The following is a 17414-nucleotide window of genomic DNA, read 5'->3' on the forward strand; positions in this document are numbered from 1 at the left end:
ATTCAACACCTCCATTCTCTAATCCAACAACTCTATTGAAGTTTGTAGGCAATGGAGTAAATGGATTGTATGGATACGTCTCAGCTCTTTTGCTAATGCAAATATGTACAAGAATTTATATCTACAAGAGGAGGCAAATAGAAGGCAAGATAAGATAGAGTGTGTGGCATTGAAGTAACTTCTAGAAAATGAGAAGGAAGAACATAAAAAGACAAAGGCAATGCTACTGAAAGCAAGGAGAAAAGGCATTGTATTAGGAGAGAGACTACGGAATAGAAAAATCTGGAACATTGCAGAGTTGAAGACTGGCTCTGGAGGATGTAAGCGCAGAATTCAAAAAGCAAGGTATGATGATATCTCATTGTTAACTTCGATTAATGAGCATCCAATTTGTTTAAACGCATGAACTTTTGGAACTTCTTCATTCGTTTAATCAGAAAAACATGTATGGTGGTTGGGATCATTTGAGGTATGGATTTTCTTATTTTGGTGTTAGTATTTGTTGAATATACATGTATATTTTTTAATAAACTTCTACCATATATCATTCTACTGTAATGGCAGGTGAATATAGAGGACCATGAAACACTTAATTGGGTTTTTCAACAGACAGATATACCCTCAACTGTAAGGAGTCAAATTTTAGGGGGTCATCTTCATGTTCCAGGCAAAGGTGATTTTCAAGTAGAATGGCATATGGCAGGTGATCTTGAGACATTGAAGTGTATGTACAATATCAGTAAAGGGGGTAACTCCAAATCTACTTGCTTGTATTGTAAACAACCAACCCATGTCTTGGATTTCAAATGGTGGAGAAGAGCACCCAATAGGGACAAGGAGGATCCAAATTTTAAAGCAGTTCTTGATATTCCATTATGCAATGTTCACATTTGCACATTGTATGCATTGTGTAGAATTATTGAGAAACTTGTTTTTCTACATATTGGATTTGCTGGAAACTTTAGCCTGAGGTGAAAACAAAAGAGGCAATACAATCATTGGAAGCGGTATTATCAGAAATTGGTCTACATGGTGGAGATATTCATATAACAAAAGATCTTAAGAAATCTACAAATGGTAAAGAGGTACCTATCAAGCCATCCATTGGTGGAGTAAAGGCCCGAAGGTTTTTATCACGTCCACAAAATACAACAAGAAAAGGGGGTAGACAATCACAATATGTATCCAGAACAAAATACAGTGTGTGGAATAAAATACTTGCCAGCTCCTCCTCCTTTTCCTCATATTCTTCCAAGTCATGACCTTGAGTAGACTTTTCAGAAACACCAAGCTCAACATAATGTAAATAAATGGCAAATGCAAAGCTCTCCTCCATAATCCTATAGCCCCTCTTGTGGAGATTGCAGATACCCTTGAAGCAGCAAGGAAGAACATCAAATCTCCTCTTCAATTGATACCTCAGCTTATCCTTTTGGCATATGTCCTTGATATGCACAAAAGCTTCATCCTTATTCACAATCCTTCCATTAGCTGCTGTCATTTGTCTAAACACCTCAAACTGGTCCTCCAAAAAGTGCTTGTGCCATTAGGAAAAAAGGGAACTCATTTTGGGGCCCTGTAAGAAATTCACGATTTTTTGATTTTTCTTCACCCAAAATCAGCAAAAATATTAAAGCAAGTACATGTAACTACAGAGATTCGCCAAAAAACGCGATTTGGTGTCAGTCTGGCAGCAGGTGATTCGGACATCCTCGACGCGTCCGGAGCGGTCCAAAACCCCCAAAACGACACCGAAAGCGCTGAAAACCGGCATCCGGAGGCTCGGAAAAGGCCGAAAAGGGTCGGCCACGAAAATTCGCTGGGAAAAGCGATTTGGTGTCAGTCTGGCTTTTCCGGGCCTGACTGACACCAAATCGCTTTTCCCAGCGAATTTTCCTAGCCGGCCCGTTTTTCGGGCCTATGGATGCCCGTTTTCAGCGCTTTCGGTGTCGTTTTGGGGGTTTTGGATCGCTTCGGACGCGCCGACGATGTCAGAAGCACCAAATTTTGCATTGAAAATCAAGCACCGAAGATGACAATATCAATTATAATAAATGAAAAAGATATCTTCTTTCAATGCAACTCGCCGTTCTCTATCTGAATATGACTTTTATTCTTTTTTCCTCCTATATTTATTATTTCCTCCATTGATTGGTTGAGGGATATTTTTCCTAAACCCTAAAAGGCCCCAAAATGAGTTCTGATTTTTGCTAATGTGAGACACAATGTTAGTCAATATCAAAGGAGTGTTGAACATCCGGTGAAATGTTGGATACTCCTTCTGGGCATTGGACTTTTGGAGAAACTCAAAAAGCTGTAGGTCTGGTGACTTTTTCTCTTCCAAAATGTTCCTTGGCTCACCCGATTTGATTACTCCTTTGCTACTGGTATTCTGCCTCTTAGCTGTAATGCAAAATACAATAGCAAAAATAAAAAATAATTCATATTTTCTCAAATAAAGAGGAGTAAATTCAAATAATGTTCACCTGGACTTTCCTCATCTTTGATAGAGTATTCTGACAAGTCCAATGTTCTCTTGGCTGGAGCATTGTCCAACACTATACATGCACATAAAGATAAACGGAGAGAAGAGAGAAAACGATTCATTATCCTTTTGGTCGGAAAACGTGATTTTGACATGTCTTTGCAGCCAGAACATTGAAATCCCGTTTCGTTGCGAAAAGAATGTAGTTAAAGGAGAGGACATAAAAGAATGTACTGGGGTTTCTGCTAGAAAACGCGATATTATGTCCCCTTAAAGCTTTCCATCAAAACAAACTTTTGATATTGGATCCCGAAGACAGCCATCAATACTCGGTATGGGCATTATGAATTCACGGTCATGCGGTTTTGATTGACAAATTCCCCAGCTACATTCAATCGATTAATGCAAGACATTCTCAGAGAATACTTGGATGATTTTGTTCTTGTTTTCTTTGATGATATTTTGATTTACTCAAAGAATGCAGCTGACCATGAATCTCATGTTAGAAGAGTTCTTGAGATCCTAAGGAAGCACCAACTCTTTGCAAAAAAGAGCAAATGCACTTTCTTTGCCGACCATGTTGAGAATACTTGGGGTTTCTGGTATCCAAAGATGGAATTTCTCCAGATTTTGCTGAAGTCCAAGCAGTCATAGATTTCTTCAAGGAAGGTGTAGAGGACTCATAGGCGCATCAGTTCGTACAGGCGATTTTGTGTTTCCTCTTGACATAGGTCATTTAAATATTTTGGGATTTGATGCTTGATGTAAACTCTATAAATTGAGGCATAGCCCTAATGAGAATTTGCTGGTTTTTGAGTATCCATGCCTACATTAATCTATTTGCTAATTATTCACTGATTACGTCTTAATCATTTGCTAATCACTTTGTTAATGATGTTGATTCTAGTGTTTGATCCACCATAGCTCATCATTTTGCTCAAATTTCAACATGGTATCAGAGCCATGCCTAGAATCAATTAGGTTTATGAGCCCATTAGTTAATTAATTAGGATTAGTAGATAATCAGCAAAAAAATCAATTTTTAGTGAGTTTTTCACCTTCCCCTTCACCCCCAGCCAGTGGAGGATCTCTGGCACCTTGCACACTCACAATTAGGGCATAAGCTTCTAGCATATCATAGCTAACCTCCTTGGCTTCAAGCCCATGAAGAAAACGCAGCAAACCGCCAAACGGACGAAGGAGAATTTAATGTTTTTTCCAGCGCGTTTTTTCTGAAGGGAACTGCAGATCTCTCCTTGCTTATATCAAATCCTTCTAATTCCTCTTAGCCCAAGGGGTAATCAAGCATTCTCTACAAGCTGGTGAAGACAGAATTGAGTTTCATCAAGTCTACAGTGAGATCCAAGCTCTTCATCAAATTTGCAGGTGACTTTGATAAAACAGAGATTAAGCTTTCATTATTTGGTCAAATCTTGTGTTTCTTGGCTTAATCCTCTACTAGACTCATTGCTATTGATGCCTTTGAAAGAATTTGAGCTCATTTGAAGTGGAAGGCACCAGATCTGGACTCCCCGCATACTCTGTTTTTTGCACACAAAACAGAGCATTAATTTGCTAATCAATGATTAATCAGGACTAATCACTGTATTTTGGTACAATTGAGGGTTCAAATTAACCATTAGGTATCTGATACAGATCCCTATAACTTCAGATTTCAAATCGGAGTTGGTTTGATACTCCAACCATCCCGTACAAATTGGTTACCCTCAATTTAATGTAATTTCTGGTGATTTTATGCTGATAAAATTGTTGTAATCATCTATTAAACACCAGATTGAGTTGTAAAAGGGTAGACATTGCCCTTGAATCTTGAAATTGGATCAAGAGGTAAGACCCCCTTCACATCACCATGAGTTCAGCACAGGAAATAGCCAAATTTAATGGGGAACAGTTTTATACATGGCAGACAAAAACCATGTATTTGCTGATGAGGAAAAATCTGTGGGGATTAGTTGAAGGGAGAGATGAATGCCCAGAGAGAGGGGAAAATGAGTGGAAGAGCAGGAATGAAAAAGCATTGGGACTTATTGCACTCAGTTTAAATGATGAAATCATTCATCACATCACAGGGATACAGTGGGCAAAAGATGCATGGGATGAACTCAATAAATTATTTGGTACACAAGCAAAAAATTCAAAGATAAATCTGTTAATGCAATTCTACAAATTGGACATGAAGGAAAGTGAACCTTTAATCACACACTTGAACAAATATAAAAGCATTAAGCAATAGCTGGCAGCTATTGGCAAAAAGGTACAAGATGATGAAGCATTAGCTGTACTTCTGAAGAGTGTGAACAAAGGAGATTATGAAAACATTGTAGCAACACTAAAGAATGTACCTGAATTGAAAATACACGAGATAGAAGCAGCTCTACTAGAGCAAAGAGAGCAGAGGCAAAGAGAAGAAAGGGCTCGACTCAACAGCAGGAGAGGAAAAAGCATTCTTCACCCGAGGAGGATTCTCTCGAGGACGAGGACGAGGAAGAGGCAGAGTAGGAGGGAGGACCTTCACTTGCCACAAATGTGGAAAGCCAGGACACATGGCGAGAGACTGCTACAGCAAACCCAGTGAAGAAGGAACGACATCGGCAAACTTCATGGAGGCTCCAAAGGAAGTGGAGTCGGATCATCTTTTCTGAGAGAGAGAGAGAGAGAGAGAGAGAGAGAGAGAGAGAGAGAGAGAGAGAGAGAGAGACCCCACAACCCAATGTAACCTGCCCCAATAAAGTAAAACCACCTCTGAGCCACCGATGATGTAGGCCATGTGGTAGATGTATGTGTGAGCACTTTAGTCAAGGTCGCGGGCACTTATAGTAGCCTTGGACACATAGAGAGAGAGAGAGTGTCAAGGACTATGGAGTTTAGGGACTTGAGGCACTGGTCGTGGGATATCAAGTAAGAGGGAAACTTGATACAGGGTCCAGGTGTGCTAGGATTATTCACTTGTATATTTCAACACTTGCATCAGTGAATGCAAGAATGGATGAAGATGATGCAGAGGCTGTTTTACTCACTGAGCGGTCAAGAAGGTGTATCCCACTTTAGTCACCACCCTGAAGAACATACCTAATCCCACCCTCGAAGGAGTTATCCAATCATGTCTTGATGAAGAAAAGAGGCCAAAGGGACCAGTTGAATCTTCACATGCAACCACTTCATCGACTATGGAACAAGCTTTGTCACATCAAGTGGTCAAAATAAAATATGCCCAATGGCATTGTAAAAAGGTGGGACACTTGGCAAATAATTGTTGGGTCAAATATCCCAACAAAATGAAATGTAACAAATGTAAACAAACGGGGAATATCACTTCTAAATGTCCTAACAAAGAGTCAGAGGCCAACTTTGTATCAGCCTCTACTTCTGCTGAGAAATTGTTTTAATTCTCAATGTAATCACACCTATATTCCAAGCCTTGTATGCCTAATGTTATAAAGGCATCCTATGGTCCAATACCACCTATTCCATCCTTCCATAGTTGGTATTGAGGGAGGGTATTAAGGGACTAAGGTTATGTAGAAGGGTGAGAGAAGGGTGTGAGTGTGAATGGACTTGAGGTCCACTTGTTCACCTATTTAAAGGTGAGGCCATGAGGCATTTTGTAAGTGAGCAAAGCCTAGTTGTATGCATAAACAACTTAATAAGCAAGAGCTTGTTCTTGTACTTTTTGAGTCTCTCCACTCCACACACTTGATCTAGCATGAGCACCACGTTTTCTCAACAAATATGAGATGCGAACCAGTATGATCACCTGGATTATTCAATGCCAGTGCATTGAATAAATCTCATGTTGCTCTTTAAAAGAGTATTTCTCAGCAAAGTTGACAACTAAGATCGTTATATCACTTTGGGAAGCTCAAGATACGGTTCTTAAACTATTGAGCTTGCCACCTATAGATGAAGTTATGCTTCACAAAGCTCCACAAATGTTTTCTGAACAAGGAAGTTAGGTCCATGCACGTCATATTCTTGACAATAAGATCCTTCATTTTCTTTTCATTTCCATCCTCATCAAAACTGTGCTAGTTTCTATATCCTCAAACACCTTGACAAAAACTTGCATCTCCTTCTCCCCATGCTCAAGTAAACAGAATAACACCACCATATTGTCAATGCCACGCTAACCACACTTTCCCATCAAACATGGTTGTGCATCAAACATGGAGTTTATAGGCTTGGAGAAGAGTATAAATTTTCACATAGCTGTAACACTATTGTAAGGATGTTTGACAGCTATGCAAGAAGCAAGTGATCCTCACACCCTCTATATTGAATAAGTACATGTGCATACTTACCCATGGATCCCATGGCGCATTAGATTAAGTAAATCCTTTAAAAACATCATCTATACATGCCAAATATAATAACAAGTATATCTATCTTTTAGCTTCCATACAAAATATGACTTGAGTCCCTCAATACTTCATAGAGAATATTCAACTTTGGATATTCCTCTTAGAATATTTTGTAGATCTCAACCTCCTATGATAGATTTTATAGAAAAGGAAAGGTTGAATCGTGAAAGTTTCCAACTTCTTTAACGTAGTGACAAGCATTAAAAACTTGAAAAGTAATTTAAAGTATTGACAAGTACTAAAAAGTAGTTAAAAGCAGTCAACAAGCACTACAAAGTAGTTAAAAGTAGTGACAAGCACTAGAAAGCACTACAAAGTAGTTTAAAGCACATAAAATCAGCCAATTGCTTTTTAAAGCAGTGACAAGTCTTGGAAAGCAGTTCAAAGTACCAAAACACATAAAAGCAACAAACTTCTTTAAAGCTTTGGACAAGAACCAAAAAGCAGTTAAAAGCACCAAAAAGCACATGAAAGTAGCTAACTCCTTTAAAGAAGTGATAAGTAGTGTAAAGCAGTTAAAAGCACATGAAAGTAGGCAGCTTCTTTGAAGCAGTTAAAAGCACTTCAAAGCAGTTTAAAGTACATGAAAAGCACTTGAAAGCATCCAACTACTTTAAAGCAGTTAGCAAACAGTTGGCAAGCATCCAACTACTTTAAAGCAGTTGGCAAGTGTCAGGTAAAAATCTGAAAAGTGTTTTGGGTCTGTGTACATATGGGATGCGTGATGTGTGAATAAGCTTTGCCCTGAATGCCTTGGCAAATGTATAGAGCGGGTGGTTTTGCAGTGAGCTAGTATATGCACGTGTTTTTTTGGGAGAAGATGCTTGAGATTGGAAGTTTTATTGCAGCAGTATGGTGTGCGGGTGGTTGCCAAATGTAGGGCACCGACGGAAATGGTCGGGTTTTGGTAAGTTATGATGCTGCTGATTATGAAGATGTGGGCAGCTATTGTTTTGGAAGGTCCGACGCGGCGTGTTAACCTAAAGCATAAGGAAAGGAAGAGCCCTTTTAGCATTAGTTGTGGCCATTATTGAGGCTTGAGAAAAATAAAAAAAAATATAATAGCATGGCCAGCTTGGGAATAGCTATGTGGAGGCCTTATTCGCTGCCAGCAGATGTTCAAGAAAGTTGGCAAAGGCGTGGAAGGTGGGTGAGCGAGTGGAAAAAGAAGAGGTGGCCGCCTAGAGAAGAGGCCCCCGGGTTCTGCAGAGACAGGCGAAGGTGTGTGAAGGCAACTGAAGTTGAAGGGCTGATGGGGCAGTCCCTGGTGAGAGAAGAGCTTGCTGGAGACTTGTGCACACAGACGCGGGGGTGTAAGAGGAGAGATGCCTTGCAGAGGCGCTGCAGCAGACGGGCATAGAGGAGAGTGAAGAGCCGTCTGGGTACAAGGGCTAGTCGTCAGCGAGACGGTGAAAGCGAGGGTGCTCTGGGGAGCTTGGAGCATAGCCGTAGGTGCAGGCGAAGAGCTGCAGAGCCTATTGAAGAGAAATGGTCGCCTCGACAGTGATGGGACCAGAGGCGAAGGGGCTGTGGGTTCTCGCGTGTGTGAAGCACCGGGTGCTGAGGCAGAGACGTGTATGGGTGACCTCGCCATGTAGTTGTGGAATGCCTGGCTAGTGATATGGCGGAACCAGAGAATAAAGGAGTGGCCGCTTCGAAAAAGTCAAGCTGTAGAGCCTGGTGAGATGCGAAGGTGGCCGACTGGAAGGTCAGACAACAGGTAAAGAACAGTAGCCAGGCTACAGAGGAAGCAGAGAAGGAGGGTTAGTTGGTGGGGCGCCCTCTAGTGAAGAGTGCAGGGACCAGGAGACAGAGGCTTGGTTGTCAGACACAAGGGTGAATTCCCTTGGCAGTAAATCCTGGCCAGAGTCCTGGTTTTTGGTGTATTTGCTGAGTTTGTTGAAATGTGGATGGTGCTGTGTGTTTGCTGAATGATCAGTTGTCTGTGCTGGTTTTGAGCTGTCTTTATGGTGTGGGTGGGTGGTGAATTGTGGAAAGTGTTCCAGCCGGTGGCTGGTGGTGCCCCCGTTCGTGTGTGTGTTTCCAAGTTTGGGAGGTGAAGGGCTATAGAGGCAGTGGTCTTTCTTTCTTTTTTTCACCTCACATTCTTCTGGTGCCCCCACTGAGGAGAGCTCAGGTAATTCTCTTACGAGGGTGTATGCCCCAGAGTGAGAGATTGAAGGAAGGTGTTTTTGGTTTTTCTTGGGATTTGAAGTGAAGCTTGGGGATTAAAATGATGTCGTATCCAGAGTTTTTTGGTGGTTCTGATGAAGATGTGGCAGATTTTCTGGAAAGGATGGAGGTTGCATGCATAAGCAATCACATCAATGAGCCGGTACAGGTATTGCGGCTGCTGAATATATGTTTGAAGGGAGATGCAAGGATATGGTACAGAGCTTATGAGGAGTCATTGAAGGATGCCGAGCCACGCATTTCTATGACTGAGGATGGATTGAAGACTGCACTTTTGAACAGGTTTAAGAAGATTGAGGATCCAGATAGAGTTTGGCATGAAGTGCAGGGGTTGATACACTGGGGGGCGAATTGGACCCAATCGATGATTATGTGAAGAAATTTTCTTTGCTATGGGAAACCTTGTGCAGGGCTTTGGGAGAGGATCAGGTACCTCTGGACATGATGAAGAAGGATCGTTTTATTACAGGATTGAAAGGAGGCATTCACTGGAAGGTTGAATTAAAGAAGCCCAGATCTTATGAGGATGCGGTGGAGATTGCCAAATCAAATTGCAACGAATGAACCAGCTGGGGATGGTTCCAGTAGCAGTAAGGCCTGAAATGAGAAGGGTAGAAGCGGTACCGATGAGAACCGTGCTGGAAAGAGTGCAACCGACAGAAGCTCAGGTGAATAATGCTATACCACAAGGGACAAAGGTAGCACCTACAGCTGTTACAGCTTCTGATGAAAGGCTTCAACAGGACATGAGGCAAATGGTGGATTGTATGAAGAATCTGAGTTTGAAAATGATGGAGAACACAGGTGGTGGACGTGGCCGAGGCAGAGGCTATAATCAGGAAGGGGTTGAAGGTCAGACAGCAGGCTATGGAAGTGGCCGTGGTTTTGGCAGGGGTAGACGGTTCATTCCTACATGCTGGAATTGTGGTGAACTTGGACATCTAAGTACAGATTGTGATAAGCCTCAGCGAATGGGGGGTGATATGTATCCCTTACCCTCTCAGATTCCCAACAGGGCGAATGATTATGGGATTGAAATTAAAGGTGAAGTAGGGACCAGTGGATTGACAAATGAGGAGAAAGGTAAAACTAAGGTGATAGATGTGGTCACCCTTGAGAAGACGAAGGAGACAGAAGCTGATGTGATGCCTTTGGGGAAACGGATGCCACAGGAAAGGGAAAGCAGGGATGCTGCAGGGCCCAGCAAGAAGGAAGGAGGGGATGTAAAGATCAAGCAGAAGAGAAAGTCTCGTAGGAAATTTCAGGTGACTGATTTTCCACTAGGGGTTGGGTAGGATAGCTACAATTTGCAGGAAGACATGCTGGAAGGAAAGCTAATATTACTTTTGGGCAATTGATAGAGTTAGCTCCCAACTTGAAATGTCAGTGAAAAAGACTTGTGAACCCGAGAGAGAAGGAGCCTACCAAAGTGATAGTGACTGTTCTATCTGTTCAGGAGTTGCCTGATATATGTCCTGTGGTGAATGTGTGGTACAAAGGGAAGAATCTGGGAGAGGCATACATAGATGGTGGTGTGCAAATTTGTGTAATCACATTAGCAGCTGTGGAGAGGCTTGGTCTTAATATTACTGAAGCGTCTGGATTCCGTATTCGGCTGGCCAATCACCAGAAGGTCAAATGCTTAGGTATGATCAAGGAGTTAGAATTGCAAGCTTTTGATGTAAAGGTGCTTGTGGATTGTCATGTTATGCCTGCAGGAATGGGTGCATTCCCCATCATTTTGGGAAGACCATGGCTGAGAGCGGTGAAGGTTGTTCAAGATTGGAGGAAAGGGGTCATTACTCTGTATGACAGGCTAGGGGATACAAAGCAGTTTAATATGGATAACCAGAAGCCTGTTCATGATGAAGAGGAAAGTGAAGCTGATTCGAGTGTTGATGATACGACTAGTAGTACCACTACTAGTGAGGGAACAGATGACACTTCATCCAGTGAGGAGGATGCAGACATGGATGCCCTGGTTATTGATGAAGAAGTGATGAGGTTGCCCAACAAGAAGAGGCCATACAGGAAGAATGCGAGGAGGTACAAGTGAATCATGAGCAAAGGTATGCATGTGATGTGAAAGAATATGCTTTAAAGTCTTTGGATGATGTACCTTTGTGGGATGTGGGATGGCAAACTATGCCTTGGGAAGATGACAGTGTTTCTTTGATCACCTGGAATAGAGATGTGTTGGTTACCGTGTATGATGCTCAAAGGATTGACGGAGGGAAACGTGGTCATATGCTTTCTGCTGATCATAAATGATTCAGCAGGCTAGGGGTTGGGCAAAGTATGTCAGGTAAAAATCTGAAAAGTGTTTTGGGTCTGTGTACATATGGGATGCGTGATGTGTGAATAAGCTTTTCCCTGAATGCCCTGGCAAATGTATAGAGCGGGTGGTTTTGCAGTGAGCTGGTATATGCACGAGTTTTTTTTGGGAGCAGATGCTTGAGATTGGAAGTTTTATTACAGCAGTATGGTGTGCGGGTGGTTGCCAAATGTAGGGCACCGACGGAAATGGTCGGGTTTTGGTAAGTTATTATGAAGATGTGGGCAGCTATTGTTTTGGAAGGTCCGGCGCGGCGTGTTAACCTGAAGCATAAGGAAAGGAAGAGCCCTTTTAGCATTAGTTGTGGCCATTATTGAGGCTTGAGAAAAATAAAAAAAATATAGTAGCATGGCCAGCTTGGGAATAGCTACGTGGAGGCCTTATTCGCTGCCAGCAGATGTTCAAGAAAGTTGGCGAAGGTGTGGATGGTGGGTGAGCGAGTGGAAAAAGAAGAGGTGGCCGCCTCGAGAAGAGGCCCTCGGGTTCTGCAGACAGGCGAAGGTGTGTGAAGGCGACTGAAGTTGAAGGGCTGCTGGGGCAGTCCTTGGTGAGAGAAAAGCTGGCTGGAGACTTGTGCAGATAGACGCGGGGGTGTAAGAGGAGAGACGCCTTGTAGAGGCACTGCACAGCAGATGGGCATAGAGGAGAGTGAAGAGCCGTCTGGGTACAAGGGCTAGTCATCAGCGACGGTGAAAGCGAGGGTGCTCTGGGGAGCGTGGAGCGTAGCCGTAGGTGCAAGCGAAGAGCTGCAGAGCCTGGTGAAGAGAAGTGGTCGCCTCGACAGTGATGGGACCAGAGGCGAAGGGGCTGTGGGTTCTCGCGTGTGTGAAGCACCGACGAGTGCTGAGGTGGAGATGTGTATGGGTGAGCCCGCCATGTAGTTGTGGAACGCTTGGTTGGTGATACGGCGAAACCAAAGAATAAAGGAGTGGCCGCTTCGAAAAAGTCAACCTGTAGAGCCTGGTGAGATGCGAAGGTGGCCGACTGGAAGGTCAGACAACAGGTAAAGAACAGTAGTCGGGCTATAGAGGAAGCAGAGAAGGAGGGTTAGCTGGTGGGGCACCCTCTGGTGAAGAGTGCAGGGACCGGGAGACAGAGGCTTGGTTGTCAGACGCAAGGGTGAATTCCCTTGGTAGTAAATCCTGGCCAGAGTCCTGGTTTTTGGTGTATTTGCTGAGTTTGTTGAAATGTGGATGGTGCTGTGTGTTTGCTGAATGATCAGTTGTCTGTGTTGGTTTTGAGCTGTCTTTATGGTGTGGGTGGGTGGTGAATTGTGAAAAGTGTTCCAGCCGGTGGTGGCTGGTGGTGCCCCCTTTCGTGTGTGTGTTTCCAAGTTTGGGAGGTGAAGGGCTATAGAGGCAGTGGTCTTTCTTTCTTTTTTTCACCTCACAAAGCAAGCAGTTGGCAAGCATCCAACCACTTTAAAGCATCCAACTACTTTAAAGCATTGTGACTACATTAAAGCACTTGGCAAGCAGTTGGCAAGCATCCAACTACTTTAAAGTAGTTGGCAAGCATCCAACTACTTTAAAGTAGTTGGCAAGCAGTAGTTGGCAAGCATCCAACTACTTTAAAGTAGTTGGCAAGCATCCAACTACTTTAAAGCAGTTGTTGGCAGGCATCCAACTACTTTAAAAAAGCAATTGGCAAGCATTGCAAAAAGCAATTAAAATTACTTAAAAGTAGCCAATTGCTTTAAAGTAGTTAAAAGCCAATTGCTTTAAAGTAGTTAAAAGCACATGAAAGTAGGCAATTGCTTTACAATTGTTTAAAGCACTACAAAGTAAAATAACTTGAAAGTAGCCAATTGCTTTAAAGTAGTGGTAAGTAATTTAAAGGAGTTAAAATCACATGAAAGTAAGCACTTCAAAACAATTAAAAGCACATGAAAGTAAGCACTTAAAAGCAGCCAACTTCTTTGAAGCATTGATAAGCATTGCAAGGAAGTTAAATACACATGAAAGTAGCCAACTTCTTTAAAGAAATTTAAAGCACTTCAAAGTAGTTTAAAGCACATGAAAATCACTTGAAAGCAAACAACTGCTTTAAAGTAGTAACAAGCAGTCGACTGATTTGAAGTAGTGACAAGCAGCCAACTACTTTAAAGTAGTGACAAGCATTGCAGTCGACTGATTTGAAGTAGTGACAAGCAGCCAACTACTTTAAAGTAGTGACAAGCATTGCAAATCACTTAAATGCACATGAAAGTAGCCAACTGCTTTTTTAAAGCAGTTTAAAGCACATGAAAAGCACTTGAAAGTAGCCAATAGCTATGAAGAATTATCAAGCATTACAAAGCAATTAAAAGCACATAAAATTAGCCAACTACTTTAAAGCAGTTTAAAGCACTTCAAAGAAGGTAAAAGCACTTAAAAGTAGCCAACTACTTTGAAGTAGTGACAAGCATTACAAACTAGTTAAAAGCACATGAAAGTAGCCAGTTACTTTAGACAAGCACTTAAAAGTAGCCAACTACTTTGAAGTAGTGACAAGCATTACAAACTAGTTAAAAGCACATGAAAGTAGCCAGTTACTTCAGACAAGCAATGGCAACAGCAATCAAAAGCATAGGAAAGAATTGAACTACATTAAATAAATCAAAGAAGATTGCAAAACACATGAAAGAAGCAAGTTACTTTAAAGCACTGACAAGCACTGTAAAGCAAATAAAAACGCTAAAAACCACAGGAAAGAAGCCAAATGCTTTCATACATTAAACGACCATTGTAAACTAACTAAATGCATGTGAAAGGAGTAAAGGTCTATGTAAAGCAATAAAAAGCACTATAAATATGTATTTTGAAGCACATGGAAAAGTAGTCAATTACTTTGAAGCATTAGCATCCATAGTAAAGCATTGAAGGCACATAAAAGTAAATGCTTTAAAGTAGTTCAAAGTAATAACTAACCCGAGTCTCATCAATGAGATGAACTAGATGCATCCATAGTAAAGCATTGAAGGCACATAAAAGTAAATGCTTTAAAGTAGTTCAAAGTAATAACTAACCCGAGTCTCATCAATGAGATGAACTAGATGCTTCATGACACATCATTTTCCAACCCACTGGTGGAAAAATTCTTTCATGTTTGGAGAGGCCCAAGTCATTGATTCCCAAAAGTTAAAGACAAGATCCTCAACCATAGGTGTAACTTCAATAGTACATGGCTATTTTTAACATGTGGATAAGGGTAGCACTCCATCCTCTCTATTTGATAAATGCACTTTTGTTGTGAATACAGGTTCCTCTTATGAACTTCCAATACCTTTGCGGCTTTGGCAACTTCCAATATGTTATCATCAGAATTAGCTACCATCACGAGATATTATCTCTTGAATAAGAGCTCTTCTAATGATCATGGAATATTCACTTTATTTGAATTGCTAACGGATATTTGAAACCAATGTTGTTTCAATGGTTTGTTGTGGAGATTATAAATCCTTGAATGTAGGTTAGAGGATGAGTTGCTAAAAGAGCCCTTTTTGAGTATTTAATTCCATCCCCATATTCTGTAGTTCAAAACCTTTCTAAAAATCTGGGCTCTTCTCTTGTCATTTGACATGAATGATCAGCTCATGAGCAATTTCCTTGTCTCAGCTCCATGACTCTATTTTTTTGGCAACCCAATACTATCTTACATTGAATTTTACATTAGCATTGAGGTTCACCATCTTCATGTTCATCCACATCAAAGCACTCAAAAAGGAGATTAATTAATAAGATTAAATTTTAGTAACAAATGACAAATATCATATGTAAGAAGAATCAAAGTAGATTAATCAATGATATAAAATTTTAGTAACAAATAACAAATATAATATGTAAGAAGAATTAAAGGAGATTAATCATTGATATGAAAGTTTAGTAACAAACAACAAATATAACATATAAGAAGAACTACATGAGATTAATCAATGATATGAACATTTAGTAATAAAAAATAAATAATGTATATAAGAAGAATTAAAGGAGCTATGGAAAAAACTTACCAGCACAATTTTCATCCATTTTTATCTTGTAGCCTGGATGCCCATTTTTATCTTGTAGCCTGGATGCCCATATAAATATGAAAAACCAACTAGATTTTTAATAGAAAAACCACATGCCATAAGTGTGTGTGTGTGTGCTTTTGATTTATACTAATAACATATCCACAACCGAACAAAAAATTTGAGAACTCAAGCTGTCTTGATAAATTAAATATTAAACATGATTACATAACAAAGTATTCTCTACAATAATCATGTTATTAGTTATGAGAGACTATGTCTCAAATAGTAAACTATGTGTCTTAGAGCTTAAACTACGAGACATTTGAGAGGGTAGAACTTCTTACCTACATCCATCCAACACAGACAAACAAATAGTCAGCCTGTGTGTGTATTATAGGTGTCTTATGACCTACCACATGTTATAGATGTCACTAAAAGACCCCAATGTTTAAGCTAAGGTTGGGTTAATTAGTCCCATTATTATTGTCAAAACCAAAGGTCAATTCTCAAAATTCGGATAGATAACCCATACATCTACCATGTGGTCATCCATAAGAAATGTAATGCAGAGTAATCCATATAGTGGAAAGGCCAATGGGTCTTATACATCCATGCCCATACCATTCAAACTAGTCATTCATTCTATTTCTAGGGGACCACCACTGTTGAAATATACAAGTGAATAGGGTGTGTAAGGGAACAAGCCCTTAGCAAGAGGCTGTAAAAGAGAATCTATAAATGAGTGAGAAGCTTTGAAAAGGTGAGAAGTATCTACTAGGAGAGAATAAAGGGTAGCATGAGAAGATTTAGGAGATGTGGAGATATTCTGGGAAGAGGTGGAGAGAATCAAGCAAAAGAGGTGGAGTGAATCAAGAGAGATCAGTGGGATTAGATGCTTGGATGTAAGCTCTATAAATTGAGGCATTGGTCTAATGAGATTTTTTTAGTTTTTGATTATCCATGCCTACATTAAGCTATCAGTTAATTGCTCACTAATCACATCTTAATTATCATTTAATCTCTTTTCTAATGATGTTGATTCTAGCATTTGATCCACCATAGCTCATCACATTGCTGTAAATTCAACATGGTATCAGAGCCTAGCTTAGAATCCATCAAATTTATGAGCGCATTATCTTGCTAATCACCTAGCTAATCAAGATTAGTAGATAATCAAGTTTTTTTAACCTCTTTCTTCAAAGAGCTTCTGTACCCCCCAGTTGGTTGAGGGGCTTGATCTCCCTCCACCCTTAACAATAGGCTTCAAGCCTTTAGCCACACATAGCCACAAGTCTTATGCTCCAGCCCATCAACACAATTCATCAAACCGCCGAGTGCTGCACTGCAATTTGTGAATTTGCCAGCGCCTTTTTTTTGAAGAGAACTGGAGATCTACACTTACACAGAAGACATTTCTCTAATTCCTCTTGGCCCTAGGGGTTTTGATTTCATCAAGTCTATAGTGAGATCCAAGCTCTCTATCAAATCTGCAGGTGACTTTGGTAAAACAGAGATTAAGCATTCAATGTTTGGTCAAATCTTGTCTTTCTTAGCTTAATCCTCTAGTAGACTAACTGCTATTGATGGCCTTGAAAGGGGTTGAGCTCATTTGAACTCTAAGGTCCCAGATCTGGACTCCCCGCATACTCTATTTTTTGCACACAAAATAGAGGATTATTTTGCTAAAATCAATGATTAATCAACACTAATCACTATATTTTGGTACAATTGAGGGTTCAAATTAACCATTGGTTATCTGATACAGATCCTTATAACTTCAGATTGTAATTCGGAGATGGTTTGATACTCCAACCATTCTCAGTACAAATTTGTTACCCTTAGTTTAATGTAATTTCTGGTGAATTTATGCTGATAAATCTATTGTAATCATCACCTAAACACCAGATTGAGTTGTAAAAGGGTAGACACTACCCTTGAATCTTAAAATTGGATCAAGAGGTAAGACCCCCTTCACATCATTCATGAGTACGGCGGCACAAGAGATAGCCAAATTTAATGGGGAGCAGTTTT

The sequence above is a fragment of the Cibotium barometz genome, chromosome 23 (assembly GCF_041138505.1).
Source record: "Cibotium barometz isolate CiBa-2024 chromosome 23, ASM4113850v1, whole genome shotgun sequence".
Lineage (NCBI taxonomy): Eukaryota > Viridiplantae > Streptophyta > Polypodiopsida > Cyatheales > Cibotiaceae > Cibotium > Cibotium barometz.